This window comes from Gossypium hirsutum, chromosome D08 (genome assembly GCF_007990345.1).
Source record: "Gossypium hirsutum isolate 1008001.06 chromosome D08, Gossypium_hirsutum_v2.1, whole genome shotgun sequence".
Classification (NCBI taxonomy): domain Eukaryota; kingdom Viridiplantae; phylum Streptophyta; class Magnoliopsida; order Malvales; family Malvaceae; genus Gossypium; species Gossypium hirsutum.
This window is the reverse complement of record NC_053444.1, coordinates 40,626,476-40,632,859: the sequence shown is the minus strand read 5'-3', so window position 1 is coordinate 40,632,859 and position 6,384 is coordinate 40,626,476.

Below are 6,384 nucleotides of genomic sequence, written 5' to 3'. Positions count from 1 at the left end.
TTATGTAGAGGCTCATTGATGCAAGTTTATGAGTTTAGTTTAGGGTGAGAGGTCTGTGGCTTAGTACACGGTCAAGTTTTTGAGATTCAACACGTATGCTCGTGGCTTGGTTTCGAATGACTATGAGAGGTGTATTCGGTTCAATGAGGGATTGATATATGATTTGAGAGTCCTGATAGCTCCTCAGAGAGAGTGGGTTTTTGTGGCCTTGGTTGACAAGGCGAATATAATAAAGGAGGTGAAGCGCGAGAGGAGAGACCGAGAGAGGTCAGAGTAAGCTTAGGAGGGATTCGGGTCCCTATTATTTTTTTAGCACCCTAAGAAACGAGATAGACTCTATGGGCTACCGAGGACTGAGGCACCAGCTGCAGCAATTGAGATTCAGACCTGTAGTGACTGTGGGAGATGCCACCTAGACAAGTGTTGGAGAAAACTGAGGGCTTGCCTCCAGCGCTGATCGACGGAACATATTGTTTGGGACTGTCCCCTGTGATCTAATCAGGTGCAAGCTTCGACACAAGCTCTGAATCTAGGTCCTGTTTAGCCACCGAGAGCAGCTCAGCAGCTACTTAGGGGCCGTGGTACTGGCAAGGGTGATAATGGCTCTAGCCGAGGTTAGAGAGCACCAGGCAAAGGTGCAGGTCAGATTAGGGCATGACAGCTTGCTCTTGTGTATACGGCGAGGCGCCGTGAGGATAGAGACGAGGCCAATGTTATAGCTGACATTATAGATATGTGATCCAGTCACTTATACGTAACTAGCACTATTTCTTTGAAATTAGGTATAGCTATTGAGAATACTACTAGAGAAATTTCCATAATTAGTCTCCTGGTTCAGTCGGTCAGAGTTGATAAAGTGTATACACGAGCTCCATTAAAGATCCAGGGTGCTATGTTTTTGGCTAACCTGATGGAGTTATCGTTTGGAGAGTTTTAATTGATTCTAGAAGTAGATTGGTTCGCGAAACATCGAGTCAGTTTAAATTGTGCTTCTAAGAAGGTAACTCTAAAATTTAAAGGTGATATTGAAATTATTATGATCGGCGAACGTCGAGATTACCTCTCTAATGTAATCTTTACTCTAGTAGTCGAAAGACTTGTTCGAAAAGGTTGTGAGGCGTATTTGACATTTGTGTCTAACTCTGGTTCTGAAAAACCTTCTATCACTGATATTCAGACTGTAAAGGATTTTTTAATTTTTTTTCTAGATGAGTTCCCGGGAGTACCTCCAAACAGGGAAGTTGAGTTTGGTATTGAACTATTACCGAGTACCATTCTAGTGTCCATTGCTCTTTATCGTATGGCACAGAAGGAGCTTATGGAGCTAAAAGCTCAGCTGCAGGAACTTCTCGACCGAGGGTTCATTTGACCGAGTGTGTCCTTGTTAGGAGAACTATTCTGTTTGCTAAGAAAAAGGACGGCACGATAAGGATGTGTGTGGATTATCGTCAGCTAAATAAGTTGACGGTAAAGAACAAGTATCCGCTTTTAAGGATCGACGATCTATTCAATAAGGTTCGTAGGACATCTGTTTTCTCCAAAAGTGATCTTCGTTTCAGGTACCATTACCTCAAGGTTAAAGAGACTGTGTAACACCCCAAACCCGGCCTAAACATTAGGGTCGAATCTGGTGATGTCACATTGTAACACCTCTTACCAGTATCAACGCTGGAATAGGGTACGAGGCATTACCAGAATAAATACACTTATAGATATATTAATCCGATTTACAAAATTTTATCCAAATTAAAACTTTCCAATTGTTATTCTTGAATCATTAGTTAGGGTTTACTTGGCTAAATATACTCACAATCTTTCACTTCCTTGTCGTATGAATTTATAAATTTTCACTTACTTGTTGAATTCGTCCTGAGTACCTGAATTGATCCGTATCATTACATATTCTCATATCGTCAAATTTTCCTTTTTAACTATTGTAGTATATCAATAGTTCACTATCTAGTAAGCTAATTGTCACATACATACATTAACCATTCATCTCCCATACAGCTAACAAAATTAGCCACAAAGATAGTACAAATTTTCTCTATTCGATATAAACCAAAACCTATTATTTCTTTTCCAACAAACCTTACTAAATATACACTTTATACTAACCCAAGTGTTTAACCATTCACCCATGACATAAATGTATTTTATCCATTATTGCCGAATATAGATATGCTTCAGAAATCATAATTCACCTCACATAGTAACCGAATTAATTTTTTTATCATTTGTCAAATAGATTACAAAATAAGTTATATAACAAAATATAGATACATTTTAAACCACACAATTAAACAAATTTTCATGGCATTACATGATCATCACATATCAAAGACAAATATTCTTGACATTTCCATTACCTAAACCGAATTAATCAATGCAACTCAATAATATAATCATCCATACATCATTATTATCACACATATATATATATCATGACTAAATTTCTTAAACATTTGATCATTTGCTTTTCAATACCGCAATAGCTCCTTCAGTACCAATACGTATTTACCATTCAATTTAACATTTACCGATGATAATCGGGCATATGACTATTTATACACAATTCATTCATACATTTTATTGTCCTCCTCCTCCTCTCCATCCCTCATCCTTTATGTATATAACATGCTTAAATAGCATTATACATAATTTCACTATCCACTTATATTTAAATTTAAAGCTGTCTAGTCGACTTATAGTCACTAAATTATTTTTATCTGGAGCTACAGAGCTCCAAATTGAGTTCCATTAATTTTCCCAAAAACTAGACTCACATATTTTCTTACCATAAAATTTTCATAATTTTTGGTTTAGCCAATTAGTACAGTTTATTCTTTAAACATTCCCCTATTTCACTGCTCGACAGCTCTGACCCCTCTTCACTAAAATTTACTTAACTCTTTGTACAGAATTCAAACGATGTTCTTGTTTGTTCCTCTAGAAGATAGACTCATTGAGAAGTTCAAGCATGTATAATACAAGCCATAATTATGTTTGTACAATTTTTTGTGATTGAAAGTTGGAACAGGGGATTTCGAAATCAATTCAACCCTGTCTCACTAAAATTCAAATATTTCAAAATATATAACTCTTTTCTTGCTCTATTTCTTTCATGTGAAAATAGACTCATTCAGCTTCAATTTCATATATTATTCAGCCTCTAATTCAATTTCCACCATTTCTGGTGATTTTTAAAAGTTACTCAACTGCTGTTATTCAAAACTGTTTTATTTCTAAATTTACTCTTTTGTATTTTTGATATTTCATACCATTTTACACATGGGTCAACTAAGTATCAAACCCAATATTTCTCACATAATCTTGTCCATTCTGTATATACATTCACCTTTCCAATTTCCCTGTTGAACACTCAGAATATTATCCGTTACTCGGTGGATTCAGCACTTAGCAACCACCATAAATTCAGTGATATGGGGAATCAGCACATAGAACCCCTTTCACAATTAAGGATTCGGTGGAATCAGCACTTAGCAACCACCTTTATATTCATTGATACAGGGAATCAGCACTTAGCAACCCCATTCACAATTAAAAATACAGTGGGATCAGCACTTAGCAACCACCTTTAGAGTCAATAATTCGGGGAATCAGTACTTAGCAACCCCTCGGGGAATCAGCACTTAGCAACCCCTTTTTATTCAATGTATTTCGGCCTATTCCGAGTGTTCAACTGGAAACCTTGTTTTTCAACATTTTACCACATTTCCCAACTTAACCACATTTTTAGGATCTATATCGAATATTTATTCTATAATCAATCAAATCTCAACAATATATTGAATAACATTAAAATATTACATCAATTCATATGCATACTTACTTTGGTGCAACAATATAGAAATTTAGCAATTTAGTCTTTAATCTTTTCTTTTCTCCGATCAAGGTTGATTCCACTTCTTTCTTGAACTATAATAACACATTTAACTTATTTAACATTCACATTCATCAAAATAGTCTTTAACTCAAACTTTGGAAAAATTACAATTTTGCCCCTAAACTTTTGCATATTTACACTTTTTCCCCAAAGCTCGGAAATTAAAATTCATCTCTTATTCTTATGTTTTATGACATACTGAACATTTTTCCCTTCTATGGCAACATCAAATTCCCACTCTAACACTTATGAACATTAGGTATTTTTACCGATTATGTCGTTTTACTCGTTTTCACTTAAAATCGCTTAGCAAAAGTTGTTTAACATAATTTCTAGCTTTATATTCTACAATAAAACATCAAAATAAACACATTTCACCTATGGGTATTTTTCCAAATATAAACCCTAGGTAAAATTATTTCTAGAAATAGCTAAAACAAGTTATCAGGACTCCAAAAATGTAAAGAACATTAAAAACGGGGCTTACAATCACTTACCATGGAGTTTGGAAGCTTGAAAACCCTAACTATGGCTTCTCCCCTTGCTAAATTCGGCCTTAGCTTGAAGATGGACAAAATTTTGGCGATTTTGGCTTTTTTAATTCTTTTAATTACTAAATGACCAAAATGCCCCCAACTTAAAAAAATTTCTATTTCACTTATCTCTTGTCCATTTTTGTCCAAAAAGTTAACCAATGGTCTAATTACCATTTAAGGACATTCAATTTAAAATTTCATAGCAATTTAACACCTCTAGCTTCTAGAACTCAACTTTTGCACTTTTTACAATTTAGTTCTTTTGGCTAAATTGAGTGCCCAAACGTCGAAATTTTTGAAAATTTTTTTTACAAAATCATTCTGTGAAATTGTAGAACATAAAAATATAATAAAAAATAAATTTTTCCTCGTCAAATTTGTGGTCCCGAAACCACTGTTCCGACTAGATCTAAAATCGAGCTGGTACAGAATGATATGTAGAAGACCGCTTTTAGGACTCGTTATGAGCACTACGAGCTCCTAGTCATGCCCTTCGGTTTGACGACTACCCTAACTACGTTTATGGATCTAATGAACCGTGTATTTTAGTCGTATTTGGATCAGTTTGTTATAGTCTTCATCGACAATATTTTTATTCACTCCAAAACTGAGAGTGAGCATGATGAGCATCATTGGATAGTTCTATAAATACTCTATGAGAAATAGTTTTATGCTAAATTTAGCAAATGTGAGTTTTGGTTGTAAGAGGTTACCTCTCTAGGCATGTCATTTCAACTAAGGGGATTCGAGTATATCCTAAGAAATTCGAGGTTGTGATTGAGTGGAAACAACTGCAGAATGTGTCTGAGATCTAGATTTTTACTTGGTTTGGCAAGTACCTACTGGAGGTTTGTTAAGGGGTTCTCACTTATCGCAACTCTGTTGACTAAGCTGTTCCGTAAAAATGCACCGTAAGAATACAAATCCGTTCTGACTCAGGTACCTATTTTGGTACAGCCTGAATCTGGTAGAGATTTTGTTGTCTACAGCAATGCTTCACACGTTGGGCTTGGCTGCATTTTGATGTAGGATAGTAAGGTTGTGGCTTATGCGTCTCGACAATTTAAGTAACACAAGGGCAACTATCCCACGCATGATCTTGAGTTGGCAATAGTAATTTTCGCTCTGAAAATCCAAAGGCACTATCTATATGGTGAGAGGTGTATCATCTACACCGATCATAAGATCCTCAAGTATCTGCTAACTCAGAAGGAGTTGAACCTTAGGCAACGTTAATGGGTTGAGTTGCTTAAGGACTACGATTGCACAATAAAATATCATCCCGGTAAGGCCAACATTGTGGTCGATGCTCTTAGTCGTAAAGAGATGACTAATCTGAGAGCGATATTTGCTCATTTGAATTGGTTTGATGACGGTAGTTTGTTGGCCAAGTTTCAAGTTAAAGCGACTTGAGTTGATCAGATTTGAGCTAAACAATTGAATGATGAGTCTCTGGTTTTTTTGTTTTCGTTAGATTAAGGATGGCGGGACTTCTGATTTTGGATTTCAGATTAAACAGTGATGGGGTTTTGTGTTTTAGGGGTTGGATCTATGTGCCTAATGATGTTGAGTTAAGGCAATCGATTCTACGGGAAACGTATAATAGCCCTTATGCTATACATCCTGATGGAAATAAGATGTATAGAGATCTTCGTGAATTATATTGGTGACCCGATTTAAAATGAGAGGTAGCTGCCTTTGTCTCTCATTGCCTAATGTGTCAGAAGGTTAAAGCTATCAGCTACCTTCAAGTCTGCTACAACAGGTTAAGATTCCCCTTTGAAAGTGGGAACATGTGACTATGGATTTTTTTAGAAGGTTTCCCTTGACACCGACTAAGAATGATTCGGTTTAGGTCATCGTTGATCAATTAACTAAGTCTGCTCATTTCCTTCCAATCAAGACTGATTATTTACTTTAGAGATTGGCTAAGTTGTATGT